Below are 25,107 nucleotides of genomic sequence, written 5' to 3' on the forward strand. Positions count from 1 at the left end.
TCTTCATATACTGCAAGAAAGAAGAATTCTCAGTAACTTCTTTGTGTGGTGTGTGTTCAACTCACAGAGTTAAACCTTCCTTTAGAAAGATCAGTTTTGAAACACTCTTTTTGGGGAAATTGCAAGTGGAGATTCCCAGCGATTTGAGGGCAATCTCAGAAATTGAAATAACCCCGTTTCAAAACTACACAGAATCATTCTCAGAAACTACTTTGTAATGGGTGTGTTCAACTCACAGAGTTTAACCTTTCTTTTCATAGAGCAGTTTGGAAACACTCTGTTTGTTAAGTCTGCAAGTGGATATTTAGACCTCTTTGTGGCCTTCGTTGGAAACGGGATTTCTTCATATACTGCAAGAAGGAAGAATTCTCAGTAACTACTTTGTGTGGTGTGTGTTCAACTCACAGAGTTAAACCTCCCTTTAGAAGGATCAGTTTTGAAACACTCTTTTTGTGGAATTTCCAAGTGGAGATTTCAAGAGATTTGAGGCCAATCTTAGAAATGGCAATATCCTCGTTTAAAAACTAGACAGAATCATTCTCAGAAACTACTTTGTACTGGATGTGTTCAACTTACAGAGTTTAACCTTTCTTTTCATAGAGCAGTTTGGAAACACTCTGTTTGTTAAGTCTGCAAGTGGATATTTAGACCTCTTTGTGGCCTTCGTTGGAAACGGGATTTCTTCATATACTGCAAGAAAGAAGAATTCTCAGTAACTTCTTTGTGTGGTGTGTGTTCAACTCACAGAGTTAAACCTTCTTTTAGAAAGATCAGTTTTGAAACACTCTTTTTGTGGAAATTACAAGTGGAGATTTCCAGCGATTTGAGGGCAATCTTAGAAATTGAAATAACCCCGTTTCAAAACTACACAGAATCATTCTCAGAAACTACTTTGTAATGGGTGTGTTCAACTCACAGAGTTTAACCTTTCTTTTCATAGAGCAGTTTGGAAACACTCTGTTTGTTAAGTCTGCAAGTGGATATTTAGACCTCTTTGTGGCCTTCGTTGGAAACGGGATTTCTTCATATACTGCAAGAAAGAAGAATTCTCAGTAACTACTTTGTGTGGTGTGTGTTCAACTCACAGAGTTAAACCTCCCTTTAGAAGGATCAGTTTTGAAACACTCTTTTTGTGGAATTTCCAGGTGGAGATTTCAAGAGATTTGAGGCCAATCTTAGAAATGACAATATCTTCGTTTAATAACTAGACAGAATCATTCTCAGAAACTACTTTGTACTGGATGTTTTCAACTCACAGAGTTTAACCTTTCTTTTCATAGAGCAGTTTGGAAACACTCTGTTTGTTAAGTCTGCAAGTGGATATTTAGACCTCTTTGTGGCCTTCGTTGGAAACGGGATTTCTTCATATACTGCAAGAAAGAAGAATTCTCAGTAACTTCTTTGTGTGGTGTGTGTTCAACTCACAGAGTTAAACCTTCCTTTAGAAAGATCAGTTTTGAAACACTCTTTTTGTGGAAATTGCAAGTGGAGATTTCCAGCGATTTGAGGGCAATCTTAGAAATTGAACTAACCCCGTTTCAAAACTACACAGAATCATTCTCAGAAACTACTTTGTAATGGGTGTGTTCAACTCACAGAGTTTAACCTTTCTTTTCATAGAGCAGTTTGGAAACACTCTGTTTGTTAAGTCTGCAAGTGGATATTTAGACCTGGTTGAGGCCTTCGTTGGAAACGGGATTTCTTCATTGAATGCTAGACAGAAGAATTCTCAGCAACTTCTTTGCGTTGCGTGTATTCAACTAACAGAGTTGAACGTTCCTTAAGACAGAGCAGTTTTGAAACACTCTTTTTGTGGAATTTCCAAGTGGAGATTTCAAGAGATTTGAGGCCAATCTTAGAAATGGCAATATCCTCGTTTAAAAACTAGACAGAATCATTCTCAGAAACTACTTTGTACTGGATGTGTTCAACTCACAGAGTTTAACCTTTCTTTTCATAGAGCAGTTTGGAAACACTCTGTTTGTTAAGTCTGCAAGTGGATATTTAGACCTCTTTGTGGCCTTCGTTGGAAACGGGATTTCTTCATATACTGCAAGAAAGAAGAATTCTCAGTAACTTCTTTGTGTGGTGTGTGTTCAACTCACAGAGTTAAACCTTCCTTTAGAAAGATCAGTTTTGAAACACTCTTTTTGTGGAAATTGCAAGTGGAGATTTCCAGCGATTTGAGGGCAATCTTAGAAATGGAAATAACCCCGTTTCAAAACTACACAGAATCATTCTCAGAAACTACTTTGTAATGGGTGTGTTCAACTCACAGAGTTTAACCTTTCTTTTCATAGAGCAGTTTGGAAACACTCTGTTTGTTAAGTCTGCAAGTGGATATTTAGACCTCTTTGTGGCATTCGTTGGAAACGGGATTTCTCCATATACTGCAAGAAAGAAGAATTCTCAGTAACTACTTTGTGTGGTGTGTGTTCAACTCACAGAGTTAAAACTCCCTTTAGAAGGATCAGTTTTGAAGCACTCTTTTTGTGGAATTTCCAAGTGGAGATTTCAAGAGATTTGAGGCCAATCTTTAAATGGCAATTTGGAAACACTCTGTTTGTTAAGTCTGCAAGTGGATATTTAGACCTCTTTGTGGCCTTCGTTGGAAACGGGATTTCTTCATTGAATACTAGACAGAAGAATTATCAGTAACTTCTTTGCGTTGTGTGTATTTAACTCACAGAGTTGAACGTTCCTTAAGACAGAGCAGTTTTGAAACACCCTTTTTGTGGAATTTGCAAGTGGGGATTTCAATAGACTTGGGGCCAATCTTAGAAATGGCAATATCCTCGTTTAAAAACTAGACAGAATCATTCTCAGAAAGTACTTTGTACTGGATGTGTTCAACTCACACAGTTTAACCTTTCTTTTCATAGAGAAGTTTGGAAACACTCTGTTTGTTAAGTCTGCAAGTGGATATTCAGACCTCTTTGTGGCCTTCGTTGGAAATGGGATTTCTTCATATACTGCAAGAAAGAAGAATTCTCAGTAACTACTTTGTGTGGTGTGTGTTCAACTCACAGAGGTAACTTCTTTGTGTGGTGTGTGCTCAACTCACAGAGTTAAACCTTCCTTTAGAAAGATCAGTTTTGAAACACTCTTTTTGTGGAAATTGCAAGTGGAGAATTCCAGCGATTTGAGGGCAAATTGAAATAACCCCGTTTCAAAACTACACAGAATCATTCTCAGAAACTACTTTGTAATGGGTGTGTTCAACTCACAGAGTTTAACCTTTCTTTTCATAGAGCAGTTTGGAAACACTCTGTTTGTTAAGTCTGCAAGTGGATATTTAGACCTGGTTGAGGCCTTCGTTGGAAACGGGATTTCTTCATTGAATGCTAGACAGAAGAATTCTCAGTAACTTCTTTGCGTTGTGTGTATTCAACTCACAGAGTTGAACGTTCCTTAAGACAGAGCAGTTTTGAAACACCCTTTTTGTGGAATTTGCAAGTGGAGAATTCAAGAGATTTGAGGCCAATCTTAGAAATGGCAATATCCTCTTTTAAAAACTAGACAGAATCATTCTCAGAAACTACTTTGTACTGGATGTGTTCAACTCACAGAGTTTAAGCTTTCTTTTCATAGAGCAGTTTGGAAACACTCTGTTTGTTAAGTCTGCAAGTGGATATTTAGACCTCTTTGTGGCCTTCGTTGGAAACGGGATTTCTTCATATACTGCAAGAAAGAAGAATTCTCAGTAACTACTTTGTGTGGTGTGTGTTCAACTCACAGAGTTAAACCTCCCTTTAGAAGGATCAGTTTTGAAACACTCTTTTTGTGGAATTTCCAAGTGGAGATTTCAAGAGATTTGAGGCCAATCTTAGAAATGGCAATATCCTCGTTTAAAAACTAGACAGAATCATTCTCAGAAACTACTTTGTACTGGATGTGTTCAACTCACAGAGTTTAACCTTTCTTTTCATAGAGCAGTTTGGAAACACTCTGTTTGTTAAGTCTGCAAGTGGATATTTAGACCTCTTTGTGGCCTTCGTTGGAAACGGGATTTCTTCCTATACTGCAAGAAAGAAGAATTCTCAGTAACTTCTTTGTGTGGTGTGTGTTCAACTCACAGAGTTAAACTTTCCTTTAGAAAGATCAGTTTTGAAACACTCTTTTTGTGGAAATTGCAAGTGGAGATTTCCAGCGATTTGAGGGCAATCTTAGAAATGGAAATAACCGCGTTTCAAAACTACACAGAATCATTCTCAGAGACTACTTTGTAATGGGTGTGTTCAACTCACAGAGTTTAACCTTTCTTTTCATAGAGCAGTTTGGAAACACTCTGTTTGTTAAGTCTGCAAGTGGATATTTAGACCTGGTTGAGGCCTTCGTTGGAAACGGGATTTCTTCATTGAATGCTAGACAGAAGAATTCTCAGCAACTACTTTGTGTTGCGTGTATTCAACTCACAGAGTTGAACGTTCCTTAAGACAGAGCAGTTTTGAAACACCCTTTTTGTGGAATTTGCAAGTGGAGATTTCAAGAGATTTGAGGCCAATCTTAGAAATGGCAATATCCTCGTTTAAAAACTAGACAGAATCATTCTCAGAAACTACTTTGTACTGGATGTGTTCAACTCACAGGGTTTAACCTTTCTTTTCATAGAGCAGTTTGGAAACACTCTGTTTGTTAAGTCTGCAAGTGGATATTTAGACCTCTTTGTGGCCTTCGTTGGAAACGGGATTTCTTCATATACTGCAAGAAAGAAGAATTCTCAGTAGCTAATTTGTGTGGTGTGTGTTCAACTCACAGAGTTAAACCTCCCTTTAGAAGGATCAGTTTTGAAACACTCTTTTTGTCGAATTTCCAAGTGGATATTTCAAGAGATTTGAGGCCAATCTTAGAAATGGCAATATCCTCGTTTAAAAACTAGACAGAATCATTCTCAGAAACTACTTTGTACTGGATGTGTTCAACTCACAGAGTTTAACCTTTCTTTTCATAGAGCTGTTTGAAACACTCTGTTTGTTAAGTCTGCAAGTGGATATTTAGACCTCTTTGTGGCCTTCGTTGGAAACGGGATTTCTTCATATACTGCAAGAAAGAAGAATTCTCAGTAACTTCTTTGTGTGGTGTGTGTTCAACTCACAGAGTTAAACCTTCCTTTAGAAAGATCAGTTTTGAAACACTCTTTTTGTGGAAATTGCAAGTGGAGATTCCCAGCGATTTGAGGGCAATCTCAGAAATTGAAATAACCCCGTTTCAAAACTACACAGAATCATTCTCAGAAACTACTTTGTAATGGGTGTGTTCAACTCACAGAGTTTAACCTTTCTTTTCATAGAGCAGTTTGGAAACACTCTGTTTGTTAAGTCAGCAAGTGGATATTTAGACCTCTTTGTGGCCTTCGTTGGAAACGGGATTTCTTCATATACTGCAAGAAGGAAGAATTCTCAGTAACTACTTTGTGTGGTGTGTGTTCAACTCACAGAGTTAAACCTCCCTTTAGAAGGATCAGTTTTGAAACACTCTTTTTGTGGAATTTCCAAGTGGAGATTTCAAGAGATTTGAGGCCAATCTTAGAAATGGCAATATCCTCGTTTAAAAACTAGACAGAATCATTCTCAGAAACTACTTTGTACTGGATGTGTTCAACTTACAGAGTTTAACCTTTCTTTTCATAGAGCAGTTTGGAAACACTCTGTTTGTTAAGTCTGCAAGTGGATATTTAGACCTCTTTGTGGCCTTCGTTGGAAACGGGATTTCTTCATATACTGCAAGAAAGAAGAATTCTCAGTAACTTCTTTGTGTGGTGTGTGTTCAACTCACAGAGTTAAACCTTCTTTTAGAAAGATCAGTTTTGAAACACTCTTTTTGTGGAAATTGCAAGTGGAGATTTCCAGCGATTTGAGGGCAATCTTAGAAATTGAAATAACCCCGTTTCAAAACTACACAGAATCATTCTCAGAAACTACTTTGTAATGGGTGTGTTCAACTCACAGAGTTTAACCTTTCTTTTCATAGAGCAGTTTGGAAACACTCTGTTTGTTAAGTCTGCAAGTGGATATTTAGACCTCTTTGTGGCCTTCGTTGGAAACGGGATTTCTTCATATACTGCAAGAAAGAAGAATTCTCAGTAACTACTTTGTGTGGTGTGTGTTCAACTCACAGAGTTAAACTTTCCTTTAGAAAGATCAGTTTTGAAACACTCTTTTTGTGGAAATTGCAAGTGGAGATTTCCAGCGATTTGTGGGCAATCTTAGAAATTGAACTAACCCCGTTTCAAAACTACACAGAATCATTCTCAGAAACTACTTTGTAATGGGTGTGTTCAACTCACAGAGTTTAACCTTTCTTTTCATAGAGCAGTTTGGAAACACTCTGTTTGTTAAGTCTGCAAGTGGATATTTAGACCTGGTTGAGGCCTTCGTTGGAAACGGGATTTCTTCATTGAATGCTAGACAGAAGAATTCTCAGCAACTTCTTTGCGTTGCGTGTATTCAACTAACAGAGTTGAACGTTCCTTAAGACAGAGCAGTTTTGAAACACTCTTTTTGTGGAATTTCCAAGTGGAGATTTCAAGAGATTTGAGGCCAATCTTAGAAATGGCAATATCCTCGTTTAAAAACTAGACAGAATCATTCTCAGAAACTACTTTGTACTGGATGTGTTCAACTCACAGAGTTTAACCTTTCTTTTCATAGAGCAGTTTGGAAACACTCTGTTTGTTAAGTCTGCAAGTGGATATTTAGACCTCTTTGTGGCCTTCGTTGGAAACGGGATTTCTTCCTATACTGCAATAAAGAAGAATTCTCCGTAACTTCTTTGTGTGGTGTGTGTTCAACTCACAGAGTTAAACCTTCCTTTAGAAAGATCAGTTTTGAAACACTCTTTTTGTGGAAATTGCAAGTGGAGATTTACAGCGATTTGAGGGCAAATTGAAATAACCCCGTTTCAAAACTACACAGAATCATTCTCAGAAACTACTTTGTAATGGGTGTGTTCAACTCACAGAGTTTAACCTTTCTTTTCATAGAGCAGTTTGGAAACACTCTGTTTGTTAAGTCTGCAAGTGGATATTTAGACCTGGTTGAGGCCTTCGTTGGAAACGGGATTTCTTCATTGAATGCTAGACAGAAGAATTCTCAGTAACTTCTTTGCGTTGCGTGTATTCAACTAACAGAGTTGAACGTTCCTTAAGACAGAGCAGTTTTGAAACACCCTTTTTGTGGAATTTGCAAGTGGAGATTTCAAGAGATTTGAGGCCAATCTTAGAAATGGCAATATCCTCGTTTAAAAACTAGACAGAATCATTCTCAGAAACTACTTTGTACTGGATGTGTTCAACTCACAGGGTTTAACCTTTCTTTTCATAGAGCAGTTTGGAAACACTCTGTTTGTTAAGTCTGCAAGTGGATATTTAGACCTCTTTGTGGCCTTCGTTGAAAACGGGTTTTCTTCATATACTGCAAGAAAGAAGAATTCTCAGTAACTTCTTTGTGTGGTGTGTGTTCAACTCACAGAGTTAAACCTTCTTTTAGAAAGATCAGTTTTGAAACACTCTTTTTGTGGAAATTGCAAGTGGAGATTTCCAGCGATTTGAGGGCAATCTTAGAAATTGAAATAACCCCGTTTCAAAACTACACAGAATCATTCTCAGAAACTACTTTGTAATGGGTGTGTTCAACTCACAGAGTTTAACCTTTCTTTTCATAGAGCAGTTTGGAAACACTCTGTTTGTTAAGTCTGCATGTGGATATTTAGACCTCTTTATGGCCTTCGTTGGAAACGGGATTTCTTCATATACTGCAAGAAAGAAGAATTCTCAGTAACTTCTTTGTGTGGTGTGTGTTCAACTCACAGAGTTAAACCTTCCTTTAGAAAGATCAGTTTTGAAACACTCTTTTTGTGGAAATTGCAAGTGGAGATTTCCAGCGATTTGAGGGCAAATTGAAATAACCCCGTTTCAAAACTACACAGAATCATTCTCAGAAACTACTTTGTAATGGGTGTGTTCAACTCACAGAGTTTAACCTTTCTTTTCATAGAGCAGTTTGGAAACACTCTGTTTGTTAAGTCTGCAAGTGGATATTTAGACCTGGTTGAGGCCTTCGTTGGAAACGGGATTTCTTCATTGAATGCTAGACAGAAGAATTCTCAGTAACTTCTTTGCGTTGTGTGTATTCAACTCACAGAGTTGAACGTTCCTTAAGACAGAGCAGTTTTGAAACACCCTTTTTGTGGAATTTGCAAGTAGAGAATTCAAGAGATTTGAGGCCAATCTTAGAAATGGCAATATCCTCGTTTAAAAACTAGACAGAATCATTCTCAGAAACTACTTTGTACTGGATGTGTTCAACTTACAGAGTTTAACCTTTCTTTTCATAGAGCAGTTTGGAAACACTCTGTTTGTTAAGTCTGCAAGTGGATATTTAGACCTCTTTGTGGCCTTCGTTGGAAACGGGATTTCTTCATATACTGCAAGAAAGAAGAATTCTCAGTAACTACTTTGTGTGGTATGTGTTCAACTCACAGAGTTAAACCTTCCTTTAGAAAGATCAGTTTTGAAACACTCTTTTTGTGGAAATTGCAAGTGGAGATTTCCAGCGATTTGAGGGCAAATTGAAATAACCCCGTTTCAAAACTACACGGAATCATTCTCAGAAACTACTTTGTAATGGGTGTGTTCAACTCACAGAGTTTAACCTTTCTTTTCATAGAGCAGTTTGGAAACACTCTGTTTGTTAAGTCTGCAAGTGGATATTTAGACCTGGTTGAGGCCTTCGTTGGAAACGGGATTTCTTCATTGAATGCTAGACAGAAGAATTCTCAGTAATTTCTTTGTGTTGTGTGTATTCAACTCACAGAGTTGAACGTTCCTTAAGACAGAGCAGTTTTGAAACACCCTTTTTGTGGAATTTGCAAGTGGAGAATTCAAGAGATTTGAGGCCAATCTTAGAAATGGCAATATCCTCTTTTAAAAACTAGACAGAATCATTCTCAGAAACTACTTTGTACTGGATGTGTTCAACTCACAGAGTTTAACCTTTCTTTTCATAGAGCAGTTTGGAAACACTCTGTTTGTTAAGTCTGCATGTGGATATTTAGACGTCTTTGTGGCCTTCGTTGGAAACGGGATTTCTTCATATACTGCAAGAAAGAAGAATTCTCAGTAACTACTTTGTGTGGTGTGTGTTCAACTCACAGAGTTAAACCTCCCTTTAGAAGGATCAGTTTTGAAACACTCTTTTTGTCGAATTTCCAAGTGGAGATTTCAAGAGATTTGGGGCCAATCTTAGAAATGGCAATATCCTCGTTTAAAAACTAGACAGAATCATTCTCAGAAACTACTTTGTACTGGATGTGTTCAATTCACAGAGTTTAACCTTTCTTTTCATAGAGCAGTTTGGAAACACTCTGTTTGTTAAGTCTGCAAGTGGATATTTAGACCTCTTTGTGGCCTTCGTTGGAAACGGGATTTCTTCATATACTGCAAGAAAGAAGAATTCTCAGTAACTTCTTTGTGTGGTGTGTGTTCAACTCACAGAGTTAAACCTTCCTTTAGAAAGATCAGTTTTGAAACACTCTTTTTGTGGAAATTGCAAGTGGAGATTTCCAGCGATTTGAGGGCAATCTTAGAAATTGAAATAACCCCGTTTCAAAACTACACAGAATCATTCTCAGAAACTACTTTGTAATGGGTGTGTTCAACTCACAGAGTTTAACCTTTCTTTTCATAGAGCAGTTTGGAAACACTCAGTTTGTTAAGTCTGCAAGTGGATATTTAGACCTCTTTGTGGCCTTCGTTGGAAACGGGATTTCTTCATATACTGCAAGAAAGAAGAATTCTCAGTAACTACTTTGTGTGGTGTGTGTTCAACTCACAGAGTTAAACCTCCCTTTAGAAGCATCAGTTTTGAAACACTCTTTTTGTGGAATTTCCAAGTGGAGATTTCAAGAGATTTGAGGCCAATCTTAGAAATGGCAATATCCTCGTTTAAAAACTAGACAGAATCATTCTCAGAAACTACTTTGTACTGGATGTGTTCAACTCACAGAGTTTAACCTTTCTTTTCATAGAGCAGTTTGGAAACACTCTGTTTGTTAAGTCTGCAAGTGGATATTTAGACCTCTTTGTGGCCTTCGTTGGAAACGGGATTTCTTCCTATACTGCAAGAAAGAAGAATTCTCAGTAACTTCTTTGTGTGGTGTGTGTTCAACTCACAGAGTTAAACCTTCCTTTAGAAAGATCAGTTTTGAAACACTCTTTTTGTGGAAATTGCAAGTGGAGATTTCCAGCGATTTGAGGGCAATCTTAGAAATGGAAATAACCCAGTTTCAAAACTACACAGAATCATTCTCAGAAACTACTTTGTAATGGGTGTGTTCAACTCACAGAGTTTAACCTTTCTTTTCATAGAGCAGTTTGGAAACACTCTGTTTGTTAAGTCTGCAAGTGGATATTTAGACCTGGTTGAGGCCTTCGTTGGAAACGGGATTTCTTCATTGAATGCTAGACAGAAGAATTCTCAGTAACTTCTTTGCGTTGTGTGTATTCAACTCACAGAGTTGAACGTTACTTAAGACAGAGCAGTTTTGAAACACCCTTTTTGTGGAATTTGCAAGTGGAGAATTCAAGAGATTTGAGGCCAATCTTAGAAATGGCAATATCCTCGTTTAAAAACTAGACAGAATCAGTCTCAGAAACTACTTTGTACTGGATGTGTTCAACTCACAGAGTTTAACCTTTCTTTTCATAGAGCAGTTTGGAAACACTCTGCTTGTTAAGTCTGCAAGTGGATATTTAGACCTCTTTGTGGCCTTCGTTGGAAACGGGATTTCTTCCTATACTGCAAGAAAGAAGAATTCTCAGTAACTTCTTTGTGTGGTGTGTGTTCAACTCACAGAGTTAAACATTCCTTTAGAAAGATCAGTTTTGAAACACTCTTTTTGTGGAAATTGCAAGTGGAGATTTCCAGCGATTTGAGGGCAATCTTAGAAATGGAAATAACCGCGTTTCAAAACTACACAGAATCATTCTCAGAAACTACTTTGTAATGGGTGTGTTCAACTCAGAGAGTTTAACCTTTCTTTTCATAGAGCAGTTTGGAAACACTCTGTTTGTTAAGTCTGCAAGTGGATATTTAGACCTGGTTGAGGCCTTCGTTGGAAACGGGATTTCTTCATTGAATGCTAGACAGAAGAATTCTCAGCAACTTCTTTGCGTTGCGTGTATTCAACTCACAGAGTTGAACGTTCCTTAAGACAGAGCAGTTTTGAAACACCCTTTTTGTGGAATTTGCAAGTGGAGATTTCAAGAGATTTGAGGCCAATCTTAGAAATGGCAATATCCTCGTTTAAAAACTAGACAGAATCATTCTCAGAAACTACTTTGTACTGGATGTGTTCAACTCACAGGGTTTAACCTTTCTTTTCATAGAGCAGTTTGGAAACACTCTGTTTGTTAAGTCTGCAAGTGGATATTTAGACCTCTTTGTGGCCTTCGTTGGAAACGGGATTTCTTCATATACTGCAAGAAAGAAGAATTCTCAGTAGCTACTTTGTGTGGTGTGTGTTCAACTCACAGAGTTAAACCTCCCTTTAGAAGGATCAGTTTTGAAACACTCTTTTTGTCGAATTTCCAAGTGGAGATTTCAAGAGATTTGAGGCCAATCTTAGAAATGGCAATATCCTCGTTTAAAAACTAGACAGAATCATTCTCAGAAACTACTTTGTACTGGATGTGTTCAACTCACAGAGTTTAACCTTTCTTTTCATAGAGCTGTTTGAAACACTCTGTTAAGTCTGCAAGTGGATATTTAGACCTCTTTGTGGCCTTCGTTGGAAACGGGATTTCTTCATATACTGCAAGAAAGAAGAATTCTCAGTAACTTCTTTGTGTGGTGTGTGTTCAACTCACAGAGTTAAACCTTCCTTTAGAAAGATCAGTTTTGAAACACTCTTTTTGTGGCAATTGCAAGTGGAGATTCCCAGCGATTTGAGGGCAATCTCAGAAATTGAAATAACCCCGTTTCAAAACTACACAGAATCATTCTCAGAAACTACTTTGTAATGGGTGTGTTCAACTCACAGAGTTTAACCTTTCTTTTCATAGAGCAGTTTGGAAACACTCTGTTTGTTAAGTCTGCAAGTGGATATTTAGACCTGGTTGAGGCCTTCGTTGGAAACGGGATTTCTTCATTGAATGCTAGACAGAAGAATTCTCAGTAATTTCTTTGCGTTGTGTGTATTCAACTCACAGAGTTGAACGTTCCTTAAGACAGAGCAGTTTTGAAACACCCTTTTTGTGGAATTTGCAAGTGGAGAATTCAAGAGATTTGAGGCCAATCTTAGAAATGGCAATATCCTCTTTTAAAAACTAGACAGAATCATTCTCAGAAACTACTTTGTACTGGATGTGTTCAACTCACAGAGTTTAACCTTTCTTTTCATAGAGCAGTTTGGAAACACTCTGTTTGTTAAGTCTGCATGTGGATATTTAGACCTCTTTGTGGCCTTCGTTGGAAACGGGATTTCTTCATATACTGCAAGAAAGAAGAATTCTCAGTAACTACTTTGTGTGGTGTGTGTTCAACTCACAGAGTTAAACCTCCCTTTAGAAGGATCAGTTTTGAAACACTCTTTTTGTCGAATTTCCAAGTGGAGATTTCAAGAGATTTGGGGCCAATCTTAGAAATGGCAATATCCTCGTTTAAAAACTAGACAGAATCATTCTCAGAAACTACTTTGTACTGGATGTGTTCAATTCACAGAGTTTAACCTTTCTTTTCATAGAGCAGTTTGGAAACACTCTGTTTGTTAAGTCTGCAAGTGGATATTTAGACCTCTTTGTGGCCTTCGTTGGAAACGGGATTTCTTCATATACTGCAAGAAAGAAGAATTCTCAGTAACTTCTTTGTGTGGTGTGTGTTCAACTCACAGAGTTAAACCTTCCTTTAGAAAGATCAGTTTTGAAACACTCTTTTTGTGGAAATTGCAAGTGGAGATTTCCAGCGATTTGAGGGCAATCTTAGAAATTGAAATAACCCCGTTTCAAAACTACACAGAATCATTCTCAGAAACTACTTTGTAATGGGTGTGTTCAACTCACAGAGTTTAACCTTTCTTTTCATAGAGCAGTTTGGAAACACTCAGTTTGTTAAGTCTGCAAGTGGATATTTAGACCTCTTTGTGGCCTTCGTTGGAAACGGGATTTCTTCATATACTGCAAGAAAGAAGAATTCTCAGTAACTACTTTGTGTGGTGTGTGTTCAACTCACAGAGTTAAACCTCCCTTTAGAAGGATCAGTTTTGAAACACTCTTTTTGTGGAATTTCCAAGTGGAGATTTCAAGAGATTTGAGGCCAATCTTAGAAATGGCAATATCCTCGTTTAAAAACTAGACAGAATCATTCTCAGAAACTACTTTGTACTGGATGTGTTCAACTCACAGAGTTTAACCTTTCTTTTCATAGAGCAGTTTGGAAACACTCTGTTTGTTAAGTCTGCAAGTGGATATTTAGACCTCTTTGTGGCCTTCGTTGGAAACGGGATTTCTTCCTATACTGCAAGAAAGAAGAATTCTCAGTAACTTCTTTGTGTGGTGTGTGTTCAACTCACAGAGTTAAACCTTCCTTTAGAAAGATCAGTTTTGAAACACTCTTTTTGTGGAAATTGCAAGTGGAGATTTCCAGCGATTTGAGGGCAATCTTAGAAATGGAAATAACCGCGTTTCAAAACTACACAGAATCATTCTCAGAAACTACTTTGTAATGGGTGTGTTCAACTCACAGAGTTTAACCTTTCTTTTCATAGAGCAGTTTGGAAACACTCTGTTTGTTAAGTCTGCAAGTGGATATTTAGACCTGGTTGAGGCCTTCGTTGGAAACGGGATTTCTTCATTGAATGCTAGACAGAAGAATTCTCAGCAACTTCTTTGCGTTGCGTGTATTCAACTCACAGAGTTGAACGTTCCTTAAGACAGAGCAGTTTTGAAACACCCTTTTTGTGGAATTTGCAAGTGGAGATTTCAAGAGATTTGAGGCCAATCTTAGAAATGGCAATATCCTCGTTTAAAAACTAGACAGAATCATTCTCAGAAACTACTTTGTACTGGATGTGTTCAACTCACAGGGTTTAACCTTTCTTTTCATAGAGCAGTTTGGAAACACTCTGTTTGTTAAGTCTGCAAGTGGATATTTAGACCTCTTTGTGGCCTTCGTTGGAAACGGGATTTCTTCATATACTGCAAGAAAGAAGAATTCTCAGTAGCTACTTTGTGTGGTGTGTGTTCAACTCACAGAGTTAAACCTCCCTTTAGAAGGATCAGTTTTGAAACACTCTTTTTGTCGAATTTCCAAGTGGAGATTTCAAGAGATTTGGGGCCAATCTTAGAAATGGCAATATCCTCGTTTAAAAACTAGACAGAATCATTCTCAGAAACTACTTTGTACTGGATGTGTTCAACTCACAGAGTTTAACCTTTCTTTTCATAGAGCTGTTTGAAACACTCTGTTAAGTCTGCAAGTGGATATTTAGACCTCTTTGTGGCCTTCGTTGGAAACGGGATTTCTTCATATACTGCAAGAAAGAAGAATTCTCAGTAACTTCTTTGTGTGGTGTGTGTTCAACTCACAGAGTTAAACCTTCCTTTAGAAAGATCAGTTTTGAAACACTCTTTTTGTGGCAATTGCAAGTGGAGATTCCCAGCGATTTGAGGGCAATCTTAGAAATTGAAATAACCCCGTTTCAAAACTACACAGAATCATTCTCAGAAACTACTTTGTAATGGGTGTGTTCAACTCACAGAGTTTAACCTTTCTTTTCATAGAGCAGTTTGGAAACACTCAGTTTGTTAAGTCTGCAAGTGGATATTTAGACCTCTTTGTGGCCTTCGTTGGAAACGGGATTTCTTCATATACTGCAAGAAAGAAGAATTCTCAGTAACTACTTTGTGTGGTGTGTGTTCAACTCACAGAGTTAAACCTCCCTTTAGAAGGATCAGTTTTGAAACACTCTTTTTGTGGAATTTCCAAGTGGAGATTTCAAGAGATTTGAGGCCAATCTTAGAAATGGCAATATCCTCGTTTAAAAACTAGACAGAATCATTCTCAGAAACTACTTTGTACTGGATGTGTTCAACTCACAGAGTTTAACCTTTCTTTTCATAGAGCAGTTTGGAAACACTCTGTTTGTTAAGTCTGCAAGTGGATATTTAGACCTCTTTGTGGCCTTCGTTGGAAACGGGATTTCTTCCTATACTGCAAGAAAGAAGAATTCTCAGTAACTTCTTTGTGTGGTGTGTGTTCAACTCACAGAGTTAAACCTTCCTTTAGAAAGATCAGTTTTGAAACACTCTTTTTGTGGAAATTGCAAGTGGAGATTTCCAGCGATTTGAGGGCAATCTTAGAAATGGAAATAACCCAGTTTCAAAACTACACAGAATCATTCTCAGAAACTACTTTGTAATGGGTGTGTTCAACTCACAGAGTTTAACCTTTCTTTTCATAGAGCAGTTTGGAAACACTCTGTTTGTTAAGTCTGCAAGTGGATATTTAGACCTGGTTGAGGCCTTCGTTGGAAACGGGATTTCTTCATTGAATGCTAGACAGAAGAATTCTCAGTAACTTCTTTGCGTTGTGTGTATTCAACTCACAGAGTTGAACGTTACTTAAGACAGAGCAGTTTTGAAACACCCTTTTTGTGGAATTTGCAAGTGGAGAATTCAAGAGATTTGAGGCCAATCTTAGAAATGGCAATATCCTCGTTTAAAAACTAGACAGAATCAGTCTCAGAAACTACTTTGTACTGGATGTGTTCAACTCACAGAGTTTAACCTTTCTTTTCATAGAGCAGTTTGGAAACACTCTGCTTGTTAAGTCTGCAGTGGATATTTAGACCTCTTTGTGGCCTTCGTTGGAAACGGGATTTCTTCCTATACTGCAAGAAAGAAGAATTCTCAGTAACTTCTTTGTGTGGTGTGTGTTCAACTCACAGAGTTAAACTTTCCTTTAGAAAGATCAGTTTTGAAACACTCTTTTTGTGGAAATTGCAAGTGGAGATTTCCAGCGATTTGAGGGCAATCTTAGAAATGGAAATAACCGCGTTTCAAAACTACACAGAATCATTCTCAGAAACTACTTTGTAATGGGTGTGTTCAACTCAGAGAGTTTAACCTTTCTTTTCATAGAGCAGTTTGGAAACACTCTGTTTGTTAAGTCTGCAAGTGGATATTTAGACCTGGTTGAGGCCTTCGTTGGAAACGGGATTTCTTCATTGAATGCTAGACAGAAGAATTCTCAGCAACTTCTTTGCGTTGCGTGTATTCAACTCACAGAGTTGAACGTTCCTTAAGACAGAGCAGTTTTGAAACACCCTTTTTGTGGAATTTGCAAGTGGAGATTTCAAGAGATTTGAGGCCAATCTTAGAAATGGCAATATCCTCGTTTAAAAACTAGACAGAATCATTCTCAGAAACTACTTTGTACTGGATGTGTTCAACTCACAGGGTTTAACCTTTCTTTTCATAGAGCAGTTTGGAAACACTCTGTTTGTTAAGTCTGCAAGTGGATATTTAGACCTCTTTGTGGCCTTCGTTGGAAACGGGATTTCTTCATATACTGCAAGAAAGAAGAATTCTCAGTAGCTACTTTGTGTGGTGTGTGTTCAACTCACAGAGTTAAACCTCCCTTTAGAAGGATCAGTTTTGAAACACTCTTTTTGTCGAATTTCCAAGTGGAGATTTCAAGAGATTTGAGGCCAATCTTAGAAATGGCAATATCCTCGTTTAAAAACTAGACAGAATCATTCTCAGAAACTACTTTGTACTGGATGTGTTCAACTCACAGAGTTTAACCTTTCTTTTCATAGAGCTGTTTGAAACACTCTGTTAAGTCTGCAAGTGGATATTTAGACCTCTTTGTGGCCTTCGTTGGAAACGGGATTTCTTCATATACTGCAAGAAAGAAGAATTCTCAGTAACTTCTTTGTGTGGTGTGTGTTCAACTCACAGAGTTAAACCTTCCTTTAGAAAGATCAGTTTTGAAACACTCTTTTTGTGGCAATTGCAAGTGGAGATTCCCAGCGATTTGAGGGCAATCTCAGAAATTGAAATAACCCCGTTTCAAAACTACACAGAATCATTCTCAGAAACTACTTTGTAATGGGTGTGTTCAACTCACAGAGTTTAACCTTTCTTTTCATAGAGCAGTTTGGAAACACTCTGTTTGTTAAGTCTGCAAGTGGATATTTAGACCTGGTTGAGGCCTTCGTTGGAAACGGGATTTCTTCATTGAATGCTAGACAGAAGAATTCTCAGTAATTTCTTTGCGTTGTGTGTATTCAACTCACAGAGTTGAACGTTCCTTAAGACAGAGCAGTTTTGAAACACCCTTTTTGTGGAATTTGCAAGTGGAGAATTCAAGAGATTTGAGGCCAATCTTAGAAATGGCAATATCCTCTTTTAAAAACTAGACAGAATCATTCTCAGAAACTACTTTGTACTGGATGTGTTCAACTCACAGAGTTTAACCTTTCTTTTCATAGAGCAGTTTGGAAACACTCTGTTTGTTAAGTCTGCATGTGGATATTTAGACCTCTTTGTGGCCTTCGTTGGAAACGGGATTTCTTCATATACTGCAAGAAAGAAGAATTCTCAGTAACTACTTTGTGTGGTGTGTGTTCAACTCACAGAGTTAAACCTCCCTTTAGAAGGATCAGTTTTGAAACACTCTTTTTGTCGAATTTCCAAGTGGAGATTTCAAGAGATTTGGGGCCAATCTTAGAAATGGAAATAACCGCGTTTAAAAACTAGACAGAATCATTCTCAGAAACTACTTTGTACTGGATGTGTTCAACTCACAGAGTTTAACCTTTCTTTTCATAGAGCTGTTTGAAACACTCTGTTAAGTCTGCAAGTGCATATTTAGACCTGGTTGAGGCCTTCGTTGGAAACGGGATTTCTTCATTGAATGCGAGACAGAAGAATTCTCAGCAACTTCTTTGCGTTGCGTGTATTCAACTAACAGAGTTGAACGTTCCTTAAGACAGAGCAGTTTTGAAACACTCTTTTTGTGGAATTTCCAAGTGGAGATTTCAAGAGATTTGAGGCCAATCTTAGAAATGGCAATATCCTCGTTTAAAAACTAGGCAGAATCATTCTCAGAAACTACTTTGTACTGGATGTGTTCAACTTACAGAGTTTAACCTTTCTTTTCATAGAGCAGTTTGGAAACACTCTGTTTGTTAAGTCTGCAAGTGGATATTTAGACCTCTTTGTGGCCTTCGTTGGAAACGGGATTTCTTCATATACTGCAAGAAAGAAGAATTCTCAGTAACTTCTTTGTGTGGTGTGTGTTCAACTCACAGAGTTAAACCTTCTTTTAGAAAGATCAGTTTTGAAACACTCTTTTTGTGGAAATTGCAAGTGGAGATTTCCAGCGATTTGAGGGCAATCTTAGAAATTGAAATAACCCCGTTTCAACACTACACAGAATCATTCTCAGAAACTACTTTGTAATGGGTGTGTTCAACTCACAGAGTTTAACCTTTCTTTTCATAGAGCAGTTTGGAAACACTCTGTTTGTTAAGTCTGCAAGTGGATATTTAGACCTGGTTGAGGCCTTCATTGGAAACGGGATTTCTTCATTGAATGCTAGACAGAAGAATTCTCAGTAACTTCTTTGCGTTGTGTGTATTCAACTCACAGAGTTGAACGTTCCTTAAGACAGAGCAGTTTTGAAACACCCTTTTTGTGGAATTTGCAAGTGGAGAATTCAAGAGATTTGAGGCCAATCTTAGAAATGGCAATATCCTCTTTTAAAAACTAGACAGAATCATTCTCAGAAACTACTTTGTACTGGATGTGTTCAACTCACAGAGTTTAACCTTTCTTTTCATAGAGCAGTTTGGAAACACTCTGTTTGTTAAGTCTGCAAGTGGATATTTAGACCTCTTTTTGGCCTTCGTTGGAAACGGGATTTCTTCCTATACTGCAAGAAAGAAGAATTCTCAGTAACTTCTTTGTGTGGTGTGTGTTCAACTCACAGAGTTAAACTTTCCTTTAGAAAGATCAGTTTTGAAACACTCTTTTTGTGGAAATTGCAAGTGGAGATTTCCAGCGATTTGAGGGCAATCTTAGAAATGGAAATAACCGCGTTTCAAAACTACACAGAATCATTCTCAGAAACTACTTTGTAATGGGTGTGTTCAACTCACAGAGTTTAACCTTTCTTTTCATAGAGCAGTTTGGAAACACTCTGTTTGTTAAGTCTGCAAGTGGATATTTAGACCTGGTTGAGGCCTTCGTTGGAAACGGGATTTCTTCATTGAATGCTAGACAGAAGAATTCTCAGCAACTTCTTTGCGTTGCGTGTATTCAACTCACAGAGTTGAACGTTCCTTAAGACAGAGCAGTTTTGAAACACCCTTTTTGTGGAATTTGCAAGTGGAGATTTCAAGAGATTTGAGGCCAATCTTAGAAATGGCAATATCCTCGTTTAAAAACTAGACAGAATCCTTCTCAGAAACTACTTTGTACTGGATGTGTTCAACTCACAGGGTTTAACCTTTCTTTTCATAGAGCAGTTTGGAAACACTCTGTTTGTTAAGTCTGCAAGTGGATATTTAGACCTCTTTGTGGCCTTCGTTGGAAACGGGATTTCTTCATATACTGCAAGAAAGAAGAATTCTCAGTAGCTACTTTGTGTGGTGTGTGTTCAACTCACAGAGTTAAACCTCCCTTTAGAAGGATCAGTTTTGAAACACTCTTTTTGTCGAATTTCCAAGTGGAGATTTCAAGAGATTTGAGGCCCATCTTAGAAATGGCAATATCCTCGTTTAAAAACTAGACAGAATCATTCTCAGAAACTACTTTGTACTGGATGTGTTCAACTCACAGAGTTTAACCTTTCTTTTCATAGAGCTGTTTGAAACACTCTGTTTGTTAAGTCTGCAAGTGGATATTTAGACCTCTTTGTGGCCTTCGTTGGAAACGGGATTTCTTCATATACTGCAAGAAAGAAGAATTCTCAGTAACTTCTTTGTGTGGTGTGTGTTCAACTCACAGAGTTAAACCTTCCTTTAGAAAGATCAGTTTTGAAACACTCTTTTTGTGGAAATTGCAAGTGGAGATTCCCAGCGATTTGAGGGCAATCTCAGAAATTGAAATAACCCCGTTTCAAAACTACACAGAATCATTCTCAGAAACTACTTTGTAATGGGTGTGTTCAACTCACAGAGTTTAACCTTTCTTTTCATAGAGCAGTTTGGAAACACTCTGTTTGTTAAGTCTGCAAGTGGATATTTAGACCTCTTTGTGGCCTTCGTTGGAAACGGGATTTCTTCATATACTGCAAGAAAGAAGAATTCTCAGTAACTACTTTGTGTGGTGTGTGTTCAACTCACAGAGTTAAACCTCCCTTTAGAAGGATCAGTTTTGAAACACTCTTTTTGTGGAATTTCCAAGTGGAGATTTCAAGAGATTTGAGGCCAATCTTAGAAATGGCAATATCCTCGTTTAAAAACTAGACAGAATCATTCTCAGAAACTACTTTGTACTGGATGTGTTCAACTTACAGAGTTTAACCTTTCTTTTCATAGAGCAGTTTGGAAACACTCTGTTTGTTAAGTCTGCAAGTGGATATTTAGACCTCTTTGTGGCCTTCGTTGGAAACGGGATTTCTTCATATACTGCAAGAAAGAAGAATTCTCAGTAACTTCTTTGTGTGGTGTGTGTTCAACTCACAGAGTTAAACCTTCTTTTAGAAAGATCAGTTTTGAAACACTCTTTTTGTGGAAATTGCAAGTGGAGATTTCCAGCGATTTTAGGGCAATCTTAGAAATTGAAATAACCCCGTTTCAAAACTACACAGAATCATTCTCAGAAACTACTTTGTAATGGGTGTGTTCAACTCACAGAGTTTAACCTTTCTTTTCATAGAGCAGTTTGGAAACACTCTGTTTGTTAAGTCTGCAAGTGGATATTTAGACCTCTTTGTGGCCTTCGTTGGAAACGGGATTTCTTCATATACTGCAAGAAAGAAGAATTCTCAGTAACTACTTTGTGTGGTGTGTGTTCAACTCACAGAGTTAAATCTCCCTTTAGAAGGATCAGTTTTGAAACACTCTTTTTGTGGAATTTCCAAGTGGAGATTTCAAGAGATTTGAGGCCAATCTTAGAAATGGCAATATCCTCGTTTAATAACTAGACAGAATCATTCTCAGAAACTACTTTGTACTGGATGTGTTCAACTCACAGAGTTTAACCTTTCTTTTCATAGAGCAGTTTGGAAACACTCAGTTTGTTAAGTCTGCAAGTGGATATTTAGACCTCTTTGTGGCCTTCGTTGGAAACGGGATTTCTTCCTATACTGCAAGAAAGAAGAATTCTCAGTAACTTCTTTGTGTGGTGTGTGTTCAACTCACAGAGTTAAACCTTCCTTTAGAAAGATCAGTTTTGAAACACTCTTTTTGTGGAAATTGCAAGTGGAGATTTCCAGCGATTTGTGGGCAATCTTAGAAATTGAACTAACCCCGTTTCAAAACTACACAGAATCATTCTCAGAAACTACTTTGTAATGGGTGTGTTCAACTCACAGAGTTTAACCTTTCTTTTCATAGAGCAGTTTGGAAACACTCTGTTTGTTAAGTCTGCAAGTGGATATTTAGACCTGGTTGAGGCCTTCGTTGGAAACGGGATTTCTTCATTGAATGCGAGACAGAAGAATTCTCAGCAACTTCTTTGCGTTGCGTGTATTCAACTAACAGAGTTGAACGTTCCTTAAGACAGAGCAGTTTTGAAACACTCTTTTTGTGGAATTTCCAAGTGGAGATTTCAAGAGATTTGAGGCCAATCTTAGAAATGGCAGTATCCTCGTTTAAAAACTAGACAGAATCATTCTCAGAAACTACTTTGTACTGGATGTGTTCAACTTACAGAGTTTAACCTTTCTTTTCATAGAGCAGTTTGGAAACACTCTGTTTGTTAAGTCTGCAAGTGGATATTTAGACCTCTTTGTGGCCTTCGTTCGAAACGGGATTTCTTCATATACTGCAAGAAAGAAGAATTCTCAGTAACTTCTTTGTGTGGTGTGTGTTCAACTCACAGAGTTAAACCTTCTTTTAGAAAGATCAGTTTTGAAACACTCTTTTTGTGGAAATTGCAAGTGGAGATTTCCAGCGATTTGAGGGCAATCTTAGAAATTGAAATAACCCCGTTTCAAAACTACACAGAATCATTCTCAGAAACTACTTTGTAATGGGTGTGTTCAACTCACAGAGTTTAACCTTTCTTTTCATAGAGCAGTTTGGAAACACTCTGTTTGTTAAGTCTGCAAGTGGATATTTAGACCTGGTTGAGGCCTTCGTTGGAAACGGGATTTCTTCATTGAATGCTAGACAGAAGAATTCTCAGTAACTTCTTTGCGTTGTGTGTATTCAACTCACAGAGTTGAACGTTCCTTAAGACATAGCAGTTTTGAAACACCCTTTTTGTGGAATTTGCAAGTGGAGAATTCAAGAGATTTGAGGCCAATCTTAGAAAAGGCAATATCCTCTTTTAAAAACTAGACAGAATCATTCTCAGAAACTACTTTGTACTGGATGTGTTCAACTCACAGAGTTTAACCTTTCTTTTCATAGAGCAGTTTGGAAACACTCTGTTTGTTAAGTCTGCATGTGGATATTTAGACCTCTTTGTGGCCTTCGTTGGAAACGGGATTTCTTCATATACTGCAAGAAAGAAGAATTCTCAGTAACTACTTTGTGTGGTGTGTGTTCAACTCACAGAGTTAAACCTCCCTTTAGAAGGATCAGTTTTGAAACACTCTTTTTGTCGAATTTCCAAGTGGAGATTTCAAGAGATTTGGGGCCAATCTTAGAAATGGCAATATCCTCGTTTAAAAACTAGACAGAATCATTCTCAGAAACTACTTTGTACTGGATGTGTTCAACTCACAGAGTTTAACCTTTCTTTTCATAGAGCAGTTTGGAAACACTCTGTTTGTTAAGTCTGCAAGTGGATATTTAGACCTCTTTGTGGCCTTCGTTGGAAACGGGATTTCTTCATATACTGCAAGAAAGAAGAATTCTCAGTAACTTCTTCGTGTGGTGTGTGTTCAACTCACAGAGTTAAACCTTCCTTTGGAAAGATCAGTTTTGAAACACTCTTTTTGTGGAAATTGCAAGTGGAGATTTCCAGCGATTTGAGGGCAATCTTAGAAATTGAAATAACCCCGTTTCAAAACTACACAGAATCATTCTCAGAAACTACTTTGTAATGGGTGTGTTCAACTCACAGAGTTTAACCTTTCTTTTCATAGAGCAGTTTGGAAACACTCTGTTTGTTAAGTCTGCAAGTGGATATTTAGACCTCTTTGTGGCCTTCGTTGGAAACGGGATTTCTTCCTATACTGCAAGAAAGAAGAATTCTCAGTAACTACTTTGTGTGGTGTGTGTTCAACTCACAGAGTTAAACCTCCCTTTAGAAGGATCAGTTTTGAAACACTCTTTTTGTGGAATTTCCAAGTGGAGATTTCAAGAGATTTGAGGCCAATCTTAGAAATGGCAATATCCTCGTTTAAAAACTAGACAGAATCATTCTCAGAAACTACTTTGTACTGGATGTGTTCAACTCACAGAGTTTAACCTTTCTTTTCATAGAGCAGTTTGGAAACACTCTGTTTGTTAAGTCTGCAAGTGGATATTTAGACCTCATTGTGGCCTTCGTTGGAAACGGGATTTCTTCCTATACTGCAAGAAAGAAGAATTCTCAGTAACTTCTTTATGTGGTGTGTGTTCAACTCACAGAGTTAAACCTTCCTTTAGAAAGATCAGTTGTGAAACACTCTTTTTGTGGAAATTGCAAGTGGAGATTTCCAGCGATTTGAGGGCAATCTTAGACATGGAAATAACCCAGTTTCAAAACTACACAGAATCATTCTCAGAAACTACTTTGTAATGGGTGTGTTCAACTCACAGAGTTTAACCTTTCTTTTCATAGAGCAGTTTGGAAACACTCTGTTTGTTAAGTCTGCAAGTGGATATTTAGACCTCTTTGTGGCCTTCTTTGGAAACGGGATTTCTTCATAAACTGCAAGAAAGAAGAATTCTCAGTAACTTCTTTGTGTGGTGTGTGTTCAACTCACCGAGTTAAACCTTCCTTTAGAAAGATCAGTTTTGAAACACTCTTTTTGTGGAAATTGCAAGTGGAGATTTCCAGCGATTTGAGGGCAAATTGAAATAACCATGTTTCAAAACTACACAGAATCATTCTCAGAAACTACTTTGTAATGGGTGTGTTCAACTCACAGAGTTTAAGCTTTCTTTTCATAGAGCAGTTTGGAAACACTCTGTTTGTTAAGTCTGCAAGTGGATATTTAGACCTGGTTGAGGCCTTCGTTGGAAACGGGATTTCTTCATTGAATGCAAGACAGAAGAATTCTCAGTAACTTATTTGTGTTGCGTGTATTCAACTCACAGAGTTGAACGTTCCTTAAGACAGAGCAGTTTTGAAACACCCTTTTTGTGGAATTTGCAAGTGGAGATTTCAAGAGATTTGAGGCCAATCTTAGAAATGGCAATATCCTCGTTTAAAAACTAGACAGAATCATTCTAAGAAACTACTTTGTACTGGATGTGTTCAACTCACAGGGTTTAACCTTTCTTTTCATAGAGCAGTTTGGAAACACTCTGTTTGTTAAGTCTGCAAGTGGATATTTAGACCTCTTTGTGGCCTTCGTTGGAAACGGGATTTCTTCCTATACTGCAAGAAAGAAGAATTCTCAGTAACTACTTTGTGTGGTGTGTGTTCAACTCACAGAGTTAAACCTCCCTTTAGAAGGATCAGTTTTGAAACACTCTTTTTGTGGAATTTCCAAGTGGAGATTTCAAGAGATTTGAGGCCAATCTTAGAAATGGCAATATCCTCGTTTAAAAACTAGACAGAATCATTCTCAGAAACTACTTTGTACTGGATGTGCTCAACTCACAGAGTTTAACCTTTCTTTTCATAGAGTAGTTTGGAAACACTCTGTTTGTTAAGTCTGCAAGTGGATATTTAGACCTCTTTGTGGCCTTCGTTGGAAACGGGATTTCTTCCTATACTGCAAGAAAGAAGAATTCTTAGTAACTTCTTTGTGTAGTGTGTGTTCAACTCACAGAGTT

The sequence above is a fragment of the Pan troglodytes genome, chromosome 10 (assembly GCF_028858775.2).
Source record: "Pan troglodytes isolate AG18354 chromosome 10, NHGRI_mPanTro3-v2.0_pri, whole genome shotgun sequence".
Taxonomy (NCBI): Eukaryota; Metazoa; Chordata; class Mammalia; order Primates; family Hominidae; genus Pan; species Pan troglodytes.